Source organism: Catharus ustulatus, unplaced genomic scaffold (genome assembly GCF_009819885.2).
Source record: "Catharus ustulatus isolate bCatUst1 unplaced genomic scaffold, bCatUst1.pri.v2 scaffold_122_arrow_ctg1, whole genome shotgun sequence".
In the NCBI taxonomy this organism is placed as follows: domain Eukaryota; kingdom Metazoa; phylum Chordata; class Aves; order Passeriformes; family Turdidae; genus Catharus; species Catharus ustulatus.
Window position 1 is genome coordinate 28,018 of NW_024879468.1, and position 17,555 is coordinate 45,572.

At 54.0% G+C, this 17,555-nt stretch overlaps 1 long non-coding RNA gene across 1 annotated transcript; it reads left to right on the top strand.

Moving 5' to 3' along the window:
- Positions 1-10,736: 10,736 nt before the first annotated feature.
- Positions 10,737-12,272, top strand: LOC117011373. The gene is made up of 4 exons (XR_004420938.2): positions 10,737-10,942; positions 11,592-11,627; positions 11,752-11,790; positions 12,177-12,272. It is a non-coding gene; the product is annotated as an uncharacterized LOC117011373 (long non-coding RNA).
- The last annotated feature ends 5,283 nt before the right edge of the window (positions 12,273-17,555 follow it).

Consider the following 17,555-nt stretch of genomic DNA (forward strand, 5'->3'; position numbering starts at 1 on the left):
CAGTGCCCCCAGTACCTCCCCAGGGGCTCGCAGGAGCTCCCCGAGGGGCGCAGCGAGGAGAGCGCGGCAGGAGCAGGGATGGGAGCGACGCGGGAGCAGCGCCAGCTCCGAGCTGAGCTTTACCCGGCCAATTCTCAGAGTGAGCGGGCGATGCCGAGGGTGGCAGTGAGTGACTGCGTGCAGGGAGGAGCAGGAGCGGGGCGGATTTCCTGGCCTGGCAAGAGAGCGGAGTTGGCACGGACAGGTGAAGAGCAGGGCTGGGCTCTGGCATTCCAGGGAAAGTTGCTGGAACAGGTTCAAGAAACGGCGTGGGCGGGCGGCTGCTCCGGCAAACTCTGTGCCTCCGGTCTGGGCGGTGCCTCACTATGGGCCCGATTGCCCTCCCAGCGCTCCCAGTGCCCCCAGTTCGCCCACCCAGCGCTCCCCCAGAGCACCCAAAAATGGAATCAGATTTGGGTGCAGGGGTGCATAGCCCCCTCCTCAATAAAACAGGGTGTGACCCCAGTGAAGGAGATTTGACTCCCGGTTTGAGATGCTGGGGTGGTTTTTCCCTTTCCTCTCTGGATGGGGTGAGAAGGAAGGGGGTGGGGGTGGGGTGAGGGGGGGCGGGGGGCGACAATCCGTGGGAGCCAAGAAGCCAAAAGAGAAGAAGGGAGGGAGGCTCTGGAGTCCGCGCTGCTGCCGCCCTTCCCCCCCGGCCCCAGCGCCGGGAGCCGTGACCCTGGGCTGTGGGACCCCAAATTTGCCGGGACCCCAAACCCTGCCAGGACCCCAAACCCCAGTTCGGGATCTGTCGGACCCCAAACCCCGACTCACTCTCGCTCTCCCTCCATCCTGCCGGCTCCTGCCATCCTCACAGCTGTCTGTGTCCTGTTGGTTGCTCACACTCGTGTCACCGCGCCTACCGGGAAACCGCTGACATCCCTCCACTTTGGGCTCTCTCCCCCCAATTCCCCCCCATTGTCCCCAAGGCTCTGCAGCCCCTGCACATCCGGGCCGTGCTGCTGCTGGGGGAGCCCTTTTGGGGGGCGCAGCCGTTCGATTTCGGGGCGCAGGGCACGGCCCGGGGGGTGCGGGGGCTGCTCCCCCAAATGCTGCGGGGCCGCCTGGGGCCCCCCCCGAGCCCAGCTCCGCCCTGCACCGAAACTGGGGGGGCTCTTCCTGGCCTGCGCCCACCTCGGGGGGTGCGTGCGCTGCAGGGAGCTCTTCCAGCGGCTCCACGAGGAGCACGGGCACCCCAAAAACAGAGAGAGCACCCCAGTGTGATATCTGTTATAATTCGTGTTTATATAAAAGGATTGTATGAAATAAAATAAAATTAAAAGAACTTCTTAAACACCAAGCACCCGGGGCCATAACAACGGCCGTAATTAGCATATCAACAGACCTAGCCCGGTGATCTCCACAACGGACGGGAAGAGATCATCGATAAAATACTTGCCAAATTACCAATCACCTCCGATGGCTCCCATAAGGGAGAAGACAGCACTTCATTACACATCAATGTGGAGCAGACACAGCCTTCATCAGCATGCAGGAAGGACTTTTGTCCAGGGCAGCACCAGAAAAGGATTTAATTTAAATATGAGAATTTGCTGCAGAAACAAAGGAAACTCTTGCCTCAGGCCAGGAAAAACTGTATAAAGCTGGACTCTCCGAAATATCAGGGTGTGAACACAGGGAGATCTGATGCAGTAGAGGTCAGATCAGCGTGTGTGTTCCACCCAGTGCCGACCCCGGGCTTGGCGCTGTCGTGTTTTCACTTGTGGCTTCCCAGGACCGTATTTTCGGTCGCAAAAATAAAAATTGCTGTTTTGCTATTTAATTCGACTTGATTTGGTTATTATCTATAACACTGGGGATGGGCGCATCCTGCTCTGGGCCAGTGCTGGCCTTGTTTCAGGGCATTGCAGAGACCCTGTGTGGGGACAAGGGCCCTGGGGAGCTGTGGGTGAGTCCCAGTGAGGGACAGTGCTGGAATGGGAGCCTTGTTGGGGATGGGGTTCCTGGCACCCCCCGTGTGTGGCAGCTGTGCAGAGCAGGACCCAGGTGCTCTGGGTGGGCTCTGTGGCTCTGGGTGGGACAGGCTCAGCCCCAGGGCAGGGGACATTCCTGTCTGCACTCTGCTCTGGGGCTGCAGATTGAACTGGTTTGAGGCAAGCAGGAAAAGGGAAATGGAGTGCTCTGGCTGTGGGAACAAGCACACCTGGGGCATTCCCCAAGCCTGTATTCAGGTGATCCACACTGCCCAGTGTTCCCAGTGTCTGCAGTGACTGCAGATCCCAGCCACCCATCTGCCCTTGACTCAAAGTCCTCTCACATTGCTGTTTTCCCTGATTCCTGATTCCCCAGGAAGAGGGCCCAGTGCTTATTGAGAATTGAGAGAGAGTCAGGGACTGCTGATTTGTGATCAGATTCCAAGTTTTACTGTGAGCTACAGTAAAAAGGCACTGTCGCCTTCAGGAAGGTTTGGAACTTTTTACTACCTTCACTGGGTTAAACATCAAACAAGCAACCTTTAAATTTCTACTTAGGTCAATCTTCTTTCCTTTCACCAGTCTTGGTCCAATCTCCTTGCGATCTTTAAAGCTCTGTTTGCTCTTGCTAAGGCATCTTGGTCATCCAACTGCATATGCTAATTAAGTCTACATTGCTATCAGTCTCAGTTACCATAATTCCTGACCCCATGAGAGCTCCCAGAACATTCCTGATCCCATGGAAGCTTCTGGAGCAGTTCTTGACTGCATAGAAGATCCCAGAATACTCCTGACCCCATGAGAGGATCTGGAGCAGTTCCTGACAAGGAACTCCATCTCCCCATGGAAGCTCCAGGAGCCTTTTCTGACCCCATGGATGGATCTGGAGCAGTTCCTGACCCCATGGAAGGATCTGGAACATTCCTAACCCATAACTAGTGATATTCCTGCACCCATGGAAGGACCTGTGACATTTATGACCCCATAAAACGATCTGGAATATTGATGACCCAAAGGGAGCTCCCGGAGCAGTTCCTGACCCCATAGAAGGATCTGAAACATTCCTGTCTTCATGGAAGCACCTGGAACAGTTCCTGACCCCATGGAAGGATCTGGAATATTCCTGTTTTCATGGAAGGACCTGGATCAGTTCCTGACTCCATGGAAGCTCCTGGAACATTCCTGACCCCATGGAAGGACCTGGAGCAGTTTCTGACCCCATGGAAGGATCTGGAATATTCCTGCTTTCATGGAAGGACCTGGACCAGTTCCTGACTCCATGGAAGCTCCTGGAACATTCCTGACCCCATGGAAGCTCCAAAACAGTTCCTCATGCCATGGAAGGACCTGGAGCAGTTCCTGACCCCATGGTTCTATCTGGAACATTCCTGACCCCATGGAAGCTTCCGGTGTCGTTCCTGCAGTCCATGACTCCATGGAAGGATCTGGAACATTCCAGAGCTCATGGAAGGATATGGAGCTGTTCCTGACCCCATGGTTCTATCTGTAACATTCCCGAACCCATGAATGGATCTGGGACATTCTTGACCCCACGGGAGCTCCCAGAGCTGTTCCTTCAGTCCCTGACCCCACACAAAGGGAATTCCATCCCCAAGGAGCAGCGGCACAAATCCCAAGCCCAAAGCCCATGCTCTGCTCAAAGGTTTATTGATCATTGCAGGGACATTCCCAGGACTCCCGGGGCTCGGGGTTCCTCCAGGGATGGGATCTCCTTGTGCCGCTGCAGGGGGCAGTGCTCAGGGTCATCACCGGCTCCATCCTAAAATCCAGAGGCCAAAGCGTGACCCCCCCCATGCCCCCGGGGACAGCAGAGGGGCCTTGTCCCCTCCCCTCCCCGGCAGGAGCTGGGAATTGGGGCCAGCCTCACCTGGGACAGGACTCAGCTCCTCAGATCCAGGTGAGCCCCAGATCTGCTCCCCCCGGGATGCCCCAAACCCTCCCTGAGCCCCTCCTGGCCCCCCCAGAGCCCCCTGGGCACAGGGACAGCCTTGGGGACAGCTCTGGCCATTGTCCCCCACACAGGGAGCAGGGACAGCCTTGGGGACAGCTCTGGCCATTGTCCCCTGCACACAGAGCAGGGACAGCCTTGGGGACAGCTCTGGCCATTGTCCCCTGCACACAGAGCAGGGATAGCCCCCCTCAGTGTCCCTCTGCTAACCCCAGGGGGCTGCAGGGTCCCCCCAAGGGCCCCCAGGAGCCTTTGGGAGGCTGCAAACCCCCGGAGATTTCTCAGTGCAGCACCCTGAGGGGCAGCCACCACAGGCTGGGGACAAAGGTGGGGTTGGGTCTGTGCTGGGGGCACTGGGATCACTGGGGGATGCTGGAGGGCACTGGGTTGCCAGGGGAGGGTCTGGGACCTGCAGAGCTCGGGGTCCTCACCTCAGACCACTTCACTGGAAAGCCTCTCGCTGTTCCCTGCAGAGAGACCCAGAGATGTCACTGCGGTGTCCACAGTGCCCGTGAGATGTCCCCAATCCCATAGAGGTGTCCCCACTTCCACAGAGGTGTCCTCAAACCCAGTGAGGTGTCTCCAATCCCAGTGAAGCGTCCCAAAACCCAGTGTGGTGTCCCCAGTCCCAGTGAGGTGTCCCCAGTCACACAGGGAGAGTTGGGGTGAAGGGGGGCTCTCAGTGACGCTGAAAGGGGGGAATTGGGGATCCCACGGGACTGGGACAGGGTTAGGGAAGGAGGAGGAGGAAGAAGATGACGAAGAAGGAATTTCAGTGGGAGGGACACGGGGGCTGAATTTTGGGGTGAGTGGTGGGAGGAGAAAATGGGACAGGGGACCAAACCCGAGGGGTTTAGGGGGAGTCTGGGAGTGGGGGATGAGGAGAGGATTTGGGGACGTTCCACATGAGGGCAAGGGGAAAGGGCAAGGGGGAAAGAGGGCGGGAAATGGATGGGGAATGAGGCACTGGGAGGTTACTGGGGTAATTGGAATAACTGGGATTGCAATGGGGGCCTCTCTGGGAACAACTGGGGGAACTGGGATAGCCATGGGGCCCTCTCTGGGAACAACTGGGGAAACTGGGAAACTGGGATTGCAATGCGGTCCCTCTCTGGGAAGCACTGGGATTTACTGGGGTTCACTGGGATTTACTGGGGTGCACTGGAGGGCCATAGCCCTGAGGGGGTGGTCTGGCCCCACAATTCCCAGTACTCACCTTGCTCTTCCTGGCTGTGGCTTCCCCCTGTGGAGAGATGAGGACACATCAGCGGGGTGTGCCCAGCCCCAGTAAGGGATGGTGTGCACAAACTGGTTCCAGGTTCCTACAGTGAGGTATCCCCAATCCCCATGAGGTGTCCCCAGTCCCACTGAGGTGTCCTGCAATCCATAGAGGTGTCCCCAACCCCAGTGAGGTGTCCCCAGTCCCAGTCTGGGATGAGAGGTGAAGAGGAGGAGGGACACAGGGCCTGAATCTTGGGGTGGGTGGTGGCAGCAGAAAATGGGTCAGGGGACAAAACCTGAGGTGTTTGGGAGGGGCTTTGAGAGTGGGGGGATGAGGACGGGATTCGGGGACATCGCACACAGGGGCAATGGGAAAGGGCAAGGGGGAAAGAGGGCAGGAAATGGACGGGGAATGAGGCACTGCGGGGTTACTGGCGGAACTGGGTAACTGGGATTGCAATGGGGGCCTCTCTGGGAAGCACTGAAATTTACTGGGGTACACTGGGATTCACTGGGGTGCACTGGAGGGCCATAGCCCTGAGGGGGTGGTCTGGCCCCACAATTCCCAGTACTCACCTTGCTCTTCCTGGCTGTGGCTTTCCCCTGTGGAGAGACGGGGACACATCAGTGGGGTGTGCCCAGCCCCAGTAAGGGATGGTGTGCACAAACTGGTTCCAGGTTCCCACAGTGAAGTGTCCCCAGTCCCAGTGAGGTGTCCCCAATCCCAGTGAGGTGTCCTCAGCAAGGACTGGGTGCACAAACTGGTTCCCAGTTCCCACAGTGGTGTCCCCCCATTTCCAGAACTCACCATGATGACGGAACCACCCCCTTTGGTGGGGCCCCCCAGGGGACACTGGACAAGGGGAGCAAAGGGACACTCAGGACTGTGCCTTATGGGACTGCAGATAGACATGGGGGTCCCCAAAGCCCCCAGCCCATGGCTACCCCTGAGCCAAGGAGGAAAATCCCTGTGACCCCAACCGAGAGTATCTCCTGCTCACCGTGAGGAGGAAATCCTGCCCCAGAGCCGGGCTCGTGATGACAAATCCAGCCCCGCCTGAGATGCAGGAAGCATCGTCTGCCAGCCCGAGCGTCTGCCAGGGGGCACAGCAGGATGGAGAAGAGCAGGGCCACGCTGAGCACAGCCACCTTCATCTTCCTCTCACTCTGGGCAGCGCTGGCTGAGGCTGCAGCAGGGCAGCAGCACCTTTATCCCTGCTGGGACTCCTCCCTGCGCCCTCCCTGACAGCCCCCAGGCCAAAGCCCGGCTTGGCACAGCCCACAGCCCTGGCCACAAGCCCAGCCCTGGTACAGAGTCCATCCCAGCTGTGGCAGGGATCCAGCCCCTCTGCCCACATCCCTGCAGCTTCCTGCATGGGGCAGCTGTCCATGGAGGGGACTGGGCACCAGGGGGGTGAAAGGGTGCAGGCAGGGATCCAAAGGCAGACAGGGACCCTGTGGGGACAGCCCCCACTCCAACACACTCCATCCTCCAGCCTCAGTGCCTCACACCCTACCTCCCAGTACGCCTCCCCTCCAAGGGCTTTTCCTTCAACACATCCCAGAGCTGACCCCAACCACTCAGCCAGTGGCTCTGAGCAGAATCTGCTCCCCCTCCTGCCCCACGGGGAAACAGGAGATGGACTGACCCCTCTTCTTGGCACAATGAGATTCCAGAATCTCAGAAAACTGGGACATGATAGGATAGGGGTGTCATGAACCTGGTGTTATAAATGAGAAACAAAAGTCTCAATTTTTAGCAAAATTTAGATTGCTTTATTTTATATAGGCAGAGCAAAGCAGCACTGGGGAAGCATGAGGGGTCACTGCCCACTCCACGCTCCATTGAGTGTTGGTTTGTAGCTTCTTCTTATAGTGTGGCAAACAACAATTTTTGTATTCTCGCTGTCATAATTTTGCCAGGCAAGCAGTGGTGGCCGAAATAAACATCCGTGTAAAAGTCTCTGGGAGTCAGTCTCATAGGTAAGCATCTGGTCTTGGTGGATAAAACCAGCAGAAATCGGGAAGTTCTGGTTTACGTAGATAGGCAGTCATTGATAAAACAAAGGCAGGAAGTCTGATTTTGCAAAATCTATCGGACTATTGGAAAGTCTGATTTTACTGATTGGTAGTCGATACAAATTATTTAGAAACATAATATTCATAACGGGGGATTTAAAACTGAATGATTTAATCACATTTTTCCTCTATCAAGTGCCACTTCAGATCCTAGTATTTTGGTTTATACAAACCTCAAGACTCTTACGATTAACACAAATCTTTTATCAATTATCACACTGGGAAATAGCCAGGTGATTTGGATCTCCAGGCACTGGAGACACTGGGCAGCACTGGGAAATGATGATCACCTGAAAACAAGGCTGAAGCTTGGGGAATTGCTCAGGTGTGACACTTCACACCTCCACACCACCCCATTATTTCGCTTGCCCTGCATGGCCCAAACTGGTCCCATCTTCAGCCCCAGGATGGAGTCCAGGTGGGAATATCCCCTGTCCTGGGGCTGACCCCCATCCTGTCACACCTGCAGCCACTGAGCCCTCCCAGAGCACCTGGGTCCTGCTCTGCACAGCTGCCCCACAGTGAGGGGTGCCAGGTGTAAATGTGGTAACTGCACAAATTAGTGGCTTGTCCTTATTTTCTTCTGTCTTCACTCAGAGTCAGGATTAAAAACATGAGAGAGACAAATTTCTTGTGTTCGGGCTTGGCCGTTTCATAAATCTTATTTAAAGTACAGAGAGCTCTGCAACACTTCTAACCACCAGCTACAAGTGAGTAAAATGAAGGTGAATCGAGCTAGTTACAAGGTCTTTTAGAGCTAAACAGTCCAATAAACAGCTAACACCTATATTCTTTATACGTTTGAACTGATAACCAAACTCCTGTGACCCACAGCAAACACTAACTGTCCAACCAATACTACCTGAAATAATGAAGAAGAGGGAAGAAGAAGACAGAAAGAGACACCACCCAAAATCCTCCATCATCCCATACCTGTTACTATATCCTAAAATGTTCAAATTCAAAACCCTTCACCATGTGAAATCACACACATTTATTTTAACTACACACCTGTGACTCCAACTCCATAACTCAGTTTTGGAAACCTTCTCCAAGGCCTCAGGTCAAATCAGTGTTCTCCTGGGGGTCAGTGCCAGAAAGCACAGAAAGATCAAAAGTCCCAGGTTCTGTGTTCCTTAACCAGGGACCCCATCCCCAACAAGGCTCCCATTCCAGCGCTACCCCTCACTGGGACTCACCCACAGCTCCCCAGGGCCCTTGTCCCCACACGAGGTCTCTGCCATGCCCTGAAACAAGCCCTGCACTGGCCCAGAGCAGGATGTGCCCATCCCCAGGGATACGGGGAGTGGGTGTTTGTCCCCAGGCAGCCACTGGGATCAAACTGGGCAAACAGAGGTGCCCAGTCAGGGGAGGGATGTTGGCCCCCTGCCAGCATCTCTGATAAGCCCTGTTTGCCCAGAGCCTGAGGCAACAGGAAGACATTCTGACATCTTGGGCATCCAAGAAATGAAAATGCAGTCAGAAGTGGTTCCTGAGAGCTCTTCATGGCTGTGATTCCTGTTTGACATTCCGGGATATTAGTGAAGCTTTGTTGTTTCCCAGGAGGTGCCTTTGAGTCCTGAAAGGTCACAATGGGGTCTCCCCACCACCTTTTGTTTTCCCAGGCTGAACAGCCCCAGCTCTCCCTGCCCATCTCTGTCCCAGAGGTTCTCTGGCCCTTGGGGTGTCCTGCTGTCCTCCTCTGAACAGCTCCATGAGTTCTGTCTTTCCTGTGCTGAGAACCCTCTTGCAAATTGTTTATCCAGAAGACACCATCGATAGGAGAGCGGAAACTCATTCGTCCTGAAAGGCTGGCACAGTGTGGGGACACACAACTGTAGGGACAGTTCCTGGAGGGCTGTGACAGCCCCCTGGGAGAAGTGGACACTCCCATGGGGTTCCCTGGAAATGGGGGGTCACTCCACCCACACTGAGAGCCTCTGTGTGTGTCCAGATCATTGTCCCCAGGCTGCTGGCACACGGTCAGTGGCCATCCAATGCCATCCCCCTGACTGGCACTCATCTCCAACACAGCCTGGAGCTGTCCTTGGCCAAAGTTCCACAATTAGGACCCTGCAGACACTTCCTGAATTCCTCTCCAAGGTGATGAGGAACTCAGGTGATTAGGAACATTGATCAGCACAGCAATGACATCACAGCACTTGTCCATCTGCCAAGAATCCCCTATGGGGACACTCTGCTCTCTCATCCATGGGGCACAAAGCCACAAAACTCCAGAGGAAAATCTTCCCCCATGGGCAATGTGGCTTCTTGGACAAGTTCCAGAGCAAACAGTCAAGGCAGTGGCCTGACAGGTTTTCCCAGCTGGCCCACAAGACATCTCTGATGGATCTACAAGAAAGAAAAAGCAGAACCCTTCACTGATGCCCTGGAATGTCAAACAGGAATCACAGCCATGGAGAGCTCTCAGGAACCACTTCTCAGGGGATTTTCACTTCCTGGATGCCCAAGATTTCAGAATGTCTTCCTGGTGCCTCAGGCTCTGGGCAAACAGGGCTTATCAGAGATGCTGGCAGGGGACCAACATCCCTCCCCTGACTGGACACCTCTGTTTGCCCAGTTTGATCCCAGTGGCTGCCTGGGGACAAACACCCCCTCTCCGTATCCCTGGGGATGGGCACATCCTGCTCTGGGCCAGTGCTGGCCTTGTTTCAGGGCATTGTGTGGGGACAAGGGCCCTGGGGAGCTGTGGGTGAGTCCCAGTGAGGGACAGTGCTGCAATGGGAGCCTTGTTGGGGATGGGGTCCCTAAAACACCCATGTGAAGCTGGGCAGGACCCAGGTGATCTGGGAGGGTTTAATGGCTGCAGGTGTGACAGGATGAGGACCAGCCCTAGGACAGGGGATATTCCCATTCCTGCAGCTGAAGATGAGACCAGTTTGGGCAATGCAGGGCAAGGGAAATAATGGAGTGGTGTGGATGTGGGAAGAGTCACACCTGAGCAATTCCCCAAGCCTCAGCCTTGTCTTCAGGCGATCATCATTTCCCAGTGCTGCCCAGTGTGACTGGAGATCCAAATCACCTGGCTATTTCCTAGGGTCATGACACTGTTGTCCTATCATGTCCCAGATTTCTGAGATTCTGGAATCTGTTTGTCCCAAGAGGAGGGGTCAGTGCATTTCCTGTTTGCTCATGGCGCAGGAGGGGAGACAGTAATGATTCTGCTCAGAGCCGCTGGGTGAATGGCTGGGGTCAGCTCTGGGCTGTGTTGAAGGAAAAGCCCTTGAAAGTGAGGGGTACAGGGAGAAGGTGAATGTGGCGCTGGGGGCTGTTGGAGGATGGATTGAAGTGAGGGCTGTCCCCACAGGGTCCCTGGCTGCCTTTGGATCCCTGCCTGCACCCCTTCGCCCCCCGGGTGCCCAGTCCCCTCCATGGACAGCTGCCCCGTGCAGGAAGCTGCAGGGATGTGGGCAGAGGGGCTGGGTCCGTGCCACAGCTGGGATGGACTCTGTGCCAGGGCTGGGCTTGTGGCCAGGGCTGAGGGCTGTGCCAAGCCAGGCTTTGGCCTGGGGGCTGTCAGGGAGGGCGCAGGGAGGAGTCCCAGCAGGGATAAAGGTGCTGCTGCCCTGCTGCAGCCTCAGCCAGCACTGCCCAGAGTGAGAGGAAGATGAAGGTGGCTGTGCTCAGCGTGGCCCTGCTGTTCTCCATCCTGCTGTGCCTTCCGGCACAGAACGAGGTGAGGCAGCAGCCAAACGCTGTCTTCATACCCTGCTCTTTGTCACCACCTATCCCATCCCATCCCATCGCATTCCATCCCATCCCATCCAATCCCATCCCATCCAATCCCATCCCATCCCACCCTTTGAGTCCCTTCAGAAATTCCCTCCCTCTTCCCTTCTCTGTGTCCTGTCCAGGCTCCCCAAACACCTCCCACTGACCATTCCCGAGGGCTTTACTTCTGTGTCCCCCTTCAATCCTTTGCCTTTCTTCCTGCACTCCTGGCCACTGCAGCAGGGTCCCCTTCAACAATTCCCTGACTCACCCCCACTCCCCAAATCCTCTCTGGGTCCTGTAGCTTTTGTCCCCACACATCCTCATTCTTCTGTCCCCACTCATTCCCTCCCCGGCACTCCCATGTCCCTGCCCTGCAATTCCTTTCTCCTTTCCTGTACCTCACACCAAGCCCCTTCCACGCCCCCCAGCCCAGTCCCTTGGGCCCTCCACTGATCCCTGTTCAGTGTCTCTGGGTCTCCCCCCACCCTAAACACATCTCCTAGGAGGCCCTGAGTTCCCATCCCATTGCACCTGCCCTCTTCCCTGCACTCCTGTCCCCCCACAGCCCCACAAGGTCCCATCCTGACCAAACCTTTGCTCTCCTTTCCCAGGCGCTGCTGGAAGGAACCCAGGATGATCTGCGGGAGGTGAGTGGGGTGCTGGGATTGGAGGGCATCCCCTCAGGGAATTTGGGGGGCAGTTGTGTCCCCCCATCTCTCACTGGCACTGGGCCATGTAAGTGCCCAGCGAGGTCTCCTGTTCTCTCTGCAGATTGATTTAGACAATGTCGCCATCCTGGAGACGCCTCTGGTGGGTACCACGAGTTCTGCCAGTGCCAGACCCTCCCCTTGTATGGCCACCACACCCCAGAGCATCCCAGTGTGTCCCAGCACAGCCCAGTGCACCCCTACTGACCCACCAGACAACTCCCCTGCCCTACAGATCCTCCCCTTTCCCTGATCCCCATTCCATTCCCATCCCTGTCCCCTCAGCACCCTCCTGGATGTCCCAGGACACAGCCCCTGCCCCAGCTGTGCCTCTTGGCCAGGTCCCCAGTGCTTCTGGGCACGAGCACAGCAGCTCCTGCACCCCACTGCTCCCCGCAGGCCCCTTCCCCAAGGCCCCCCGTGCTTTCCCCCACCTCCCAGTGCAGCCCAGTGCCCCCAGTGTGTCTCTAACGCTGTGTTTGTCCCCAGCCCCCAGTTGTTGAAAGGCTGGAGGCTGTTCTGCGACAGAAGCGCCTGGCTGCCTCTCTGGGTGCCTAGGTGAGCTGTGCCTGCAGGGAGAGGGGTGGGGACAGGGGCCCTCTCATATCCCAGTGGGCACCAGAGGTCACCTTCTGGGGTTTGATTTTTAGGCATTGGCAAGTTGTGGGACTGCGGTGTCCTGATCCCCTCTGGTGGCATGAGGAGATGATCATCCCTGGAGGAACCCCCTGACCCCTTTGAGCCCTGGGCCATTTCCCCTGAATAATCAATAAACCCTTTGAGCAGAGCTACACTCTCTGTCCATGTGTGTTTCCACGTTTATTTTCCCTAGATCTCCAAGAGGTTTCCCCCAGAGGCGTTGTCTTGTCCCTGTGTCCATCTACCCATCTCATCACTCTGTCACTGTCACCTCCACACATCTCTGACCCCACTGGCACCTCCCAGGTTGGCACTGAGCTCCTCCCTCCTCCAGGAATCACCATGGGAGGGAGCTCAGACCAGGAGCATCCAGGACAGGGATGGATAACGGGCACCTGGCTGAGGCACGAGGAATCCCCCATTCCAGGGGGTTGTGGGGTGCAAGGGAGGCCCCTGTGTCCCCTCCCATCCCCAGGGCTATAAACCAGGGAGGAGATGCCTCTGCTGCCTCAGCTCAATCTCTTCCCTCAGCCCTTGGCCTGGGAAGTGTCTGGCTGCAGCACCACCTCTGGAGGAGACTTCCCAGAAGGAAGACAAAAGAAAGGAATTGTTTCTTCCCTCTCATTCATTCCTCCCTCTTGTCATGATTTTATTGTCATGTCCTAGAAAAACCAACAACAAAGTAAAATGTGCAATGAGATGTTTCCAAGGGTTAAACAGGGCCAAAGGAAGGTTTTCTGCCAGAGCAAAATTGAGAAATGTGGGATTTGGTCAGAGAGTTTAAAACATGATAATTTCTAAATACTGGAAATCCAGAGACTATGAAAGAAGAGTTTGCACTTTGAATGGTCCTTTATCCACCTTCTTTCCATTACTCATTTGTCACATCCCAACTCCAGAGGAGCAGATTATGGACAGCAGACCTGTAGGGAGTGGTGGAGGCTTAATCCCAGAGAGGGGAAGAAAGAGTGGGATTGGGAAAAGAACTCCAGTTGTTTTCTTGATCATAACTGTTGGAGCCCTGTATAATGAGAGCTTCAGACTGTCTGTGCTGACAGGCACTGAACCACAAGAAAATACTGCTTTTGACCTGAGGCCATGGAGAAGGCTTCCAAAATTGGATAGAACTGGAATCATGGATGTACAGTTTGAATGGAAATGTGTAATATCATATGGTGGAAAATTTGGGAATATGTAAAAGGCAAGATGGAGGTTTTAGGGCAGAGGTTTCTTCTTCAACTTCTTCATGGGTCTAGGTGGGATCTTGTTCAATTGGATAGGAAATTCACATTGCAAGTCACAGTGATTGGGTATTGGGTTAAAAGCTAAAATAATTAGGTGTTCATTCTCCGTTGGACACTTAGGCCTTAAAAGACCTTGTAACAACAAAGATACATCACCATTTTTAGCTCGTTTGCTGCAAGTGCTTTAGCACTTACTGTAATATAGATAAGAATTAATAAATATCTGAATCCGAACATGTCCCTCAAGCTTTTAATCCTGACTCTGGCATAGGAGAAAAAAGAAGACAAAACATGATAACAAGAACGACAAATAGCTCTGTACTCATTGTGCAATATCCAGATGATGAGGCACATTCCTTGTTTTTAATGTCAAATCACAGTATTTTGGAAATTGTTCCTGGATTAGAACAAACCACAGGCCAATAACATCCAGTTTGGTTCCTAAATCAGAAATCATTAAACCTCTACCAAGATGTGTTTCCCTGCAGCAAAGAAGGCAGTTTGAATGCTTTTGTTCCTAGATTGTCCTGAGTTCATGACTTCAGAAGAACTGGAAGGGTCCTGACACACAAAATGTGGCTGCAGTGACCAGGATCAAACCCCCCAAGTCACCATTAAAGGCACTTGATCCACACCTCCCACGGCCCAGCAGCAATTCCTACCCTGCCCCAGCTCTGGGTCAGCCTGAGGGGCATCGCTCTGGTGTGCAGGGCTGGCTCCTGCAGGACACAGCCCTTGGAGCCGCTCTGTGTCCCACAGATTCAGCATCTCTGGCACAGCTCTGTTCCTGCTCTGCTGCCGTTCTGTTCAGCATTTCCTGCTGCTCCCAGAGCAGCTGCCAGGCCTGTTCCACTATTTCTGCACCCATGTTCCACTGCTGCTCCACCGAATCACAGAATCACAGAATTTAGATTGGCAAAGACCTTTGAGATCATCCAGTCCAGCTGATGACCCAACACCACCTTGTCACCAGGCCATGGCACCGAGTACCACATCCAGTAAACACCTCCAGGGACAGTGACTGTTGAGAATGCAGAAACCTGGGAGTTTTGAGCTTTCTGTGCTTTCTGACACTGACTCCCAGGAGAACACTGCTTTTGACTTGAGACTTTGGAGAAGGTTTCCAAATTTGAGCAATAGTGTTGGAGTCATGGGTGTATTCTTGCAATAAAAGTGTGTGATGTCACATGGTGAAGGGTTTTGAATTTGGATTTTTAAAATATATAGGAATAAGTACGGAACAAGATGGAAGGTTTTCGGTTTTGTCTCTGTCTTCTTTCTTCTTCTTCATAGTTTCAGGTAGTAGTTTTTGGTTGGGCAGTTAGTGCTGCACTGTGTGTCACAGGAGTTTGGTTATTGGGTCAAAAGTATAAATAATATAGGTGTTAGCTGTTTATTGGACTGTTGAGCTTTAAAAGACCTTGTAACTAGCTTGATTCAGCTCCATTTTGCTCACTTTTAACTGGTAGCTAGAAGTGTTGCTGAACTGTCTGCATTTTAGGTAAAATTTAATAAACAAGCAAGTCTGAACACGAGAAAATTCATCTCCTTCATGTTTTTAATCCTGACCCTGTGTGAAGACCGAAGGAAATGAAGACAAGTCACTAATTACGTGATGTAGTTACCCCATTGGCAAGTGACTCCATCACTTCCCTGAGCAGCCCATTCCAATGCCCTATCACCCTTTGTGTGAATAAACTCTTTCTAATGTCCAGGCTAAACCTTCCTTTGGTGCAGCTTAAGGTTGTGTCCTCTTGTCCTGTCCCTGTTCCCTGGAAGAAGAGCCCGACCCCCACCTGGCTGCATCCTCCTGTCAGGGAGTTGTAGAGAGTGATGAGATCTCTCCTGAGCCTCGTCTTCTCCAGGATAAACATCCCAAACTCCCTCAGCTGCTCCCTCAGTGATACTCATCTGTGTCACTGCAGGGCCTTCTGGAATTATGTGGACATTGTGATACTGAGGGGACACATGGAACCGTGGGGACATTGTGACACTGAGGGGACACATGGAACCATGGAGACATTGTGATACTCCAGAGTCCTGTGGAATCCAGAGGCCCCTATGGCTCTGCAGTGCTTCATGGAATCAAGAATCCATTGTGACATTTTGGGGCTTCAGGGAAGGAAAGGGATTCTGTGATGCTCTGGGGTCTTGTGGAATCCAGAGACCCCTATAGTTCTGTGGGGCCTTTTGGAACCAAGGGGCCATTGTGATCCCTCAGGGCCTTGTGGTGTCCAGAGATCATTGCATTGTGAGGCCTTCTAGAGGGAAGGATCCATTTTGACCTTACAGGGCCTCATGGAACCAAGTGGACCCTGTGACAACATAACACCACACAACAGAAGGAGAGGACCCTGTGTGCTGATTTTGCACATTTGACATTTGGTGAGGAGGGAAGAAGGCACCCACGGAAATTACAGTAATTTCATTACTATAAAGCACACTGGATTATACGGCGCACTTCCGAGTGTCGGCAAATTTCTGAACTTTTTCCATATGTAAGGCACACCAGACTATAAGGAGCACTTTTTTGCAGCGAGGATCTGCATGCAACAAAGTAACGAATTATTAATGTAATCGCACGATCGCGGGGTTTACTGGCAGGTGCTCAATTTGCAAACATTTTTCACAGATTGGTGTAGCCTTTAAACGCAACCCAAGGCACCCTCCCTGTGCCGCGGGCCCCGGCACTCCTGCCCGGCACCAGCTGGCATGGCTCGGCTCACGGCTTGGCCGCCGTGGCTGCTGCCACCTTTCTCCCTTGTGCCCGGGCCACCACTGCCACCGTAGGGCTCGCCCCGGCCCGGTGCTGCCCCACCACCGCCAGGCTTGCTTTGGCCTGGCACTGCCCTGCTGCTGGGGCCAGGTGGCTCTGGCTCGGCACTGCCACCAGGACCAGGAGGGCTCAGCTCAGCTCGGCTCAGGGCTGCTGCAGGCTCACACTTCTGGGTTGGCAAATTTCCGAACTTTGTCCATGTATAAGGTGCACCGGACTATAAGGCGCACTTCCATGTTCGGTCCAAAATTTAATCAAAAGGGTGCGCTTTATAGTTGTGAAATTACTGTATTTTTTTAAGAAGAGCTTGTAAGAGCTTCCTCTGTAACAAAAACCAATCAGTGATTACAGTAATTTCACGACTATAAGGCGCACCCTTTTGACTAAAATTTTCCCTGGAACCCGGAAGTGCACCTTATAGTCCAGTGCGCCTTATCTGATGGACAAAGTTCAAAAAATTTGCCTACCTGGAAGTGAGAGCTGCGAGCCACGGGGGGAGCCAGCAGGGCCATGGCTGCCAGGTGGAGGTGGGGTGGAGCAGCGGCGGGCACGCCCCGGCCCCGTGGAGGCGGAGCTGCCCCTACACAGGCACCCCCTGGCCCTGTGCAGGCGGGACAGCCCCTCTAGAGGCACACTCCAGCCCCGTGCAGGCAGCATGGCCCCTCCAGAGTGTCCTGGGGTGACGGTATGGTGGCCTGTATCCCCAATCGTGTGTCCTGTTTATGCAAAAGTTTGTCTAGTCTACTTATCAGTTGGCTCCCGTCCCCCATGTCTGTGCTTGGGAGGCTAGCTCTGCTGGCTCGGGCTTTGCTGCTTGCTGCTTTGCTGCTTTGCTGCTGCCGCATGCCAGCCGCTTCTGCTTGCTTCTGCTAGCTTTAGTTTGTTTTTGCTTATTAGTTAGGCAGTCCAATCTCTTTCTGTGGACTGTTCTTTGTTCTCTTCCCCTTTCCTTTTCTGTATACTCTTTAAACCTGTTTGAACCGGACTTGGATCACCGAGGGACACCGAGAACCCTGCAAAGCTGAGAACTGCCCGGAGACTAACACTACCTACAGGAGAGAGTTTTCCTGAGTTTGTCACCCTCCTACACCGGTGAAAAAGTTTTTGTTTGTCATCAGGGGTTGTTAATTTTCCTCTCTTGTGTTGGGAGTGTTTTGTTTAATTAATAAACAGGTTTTTTCCACATTTATTCCTCTGAGGAAGTTCTTC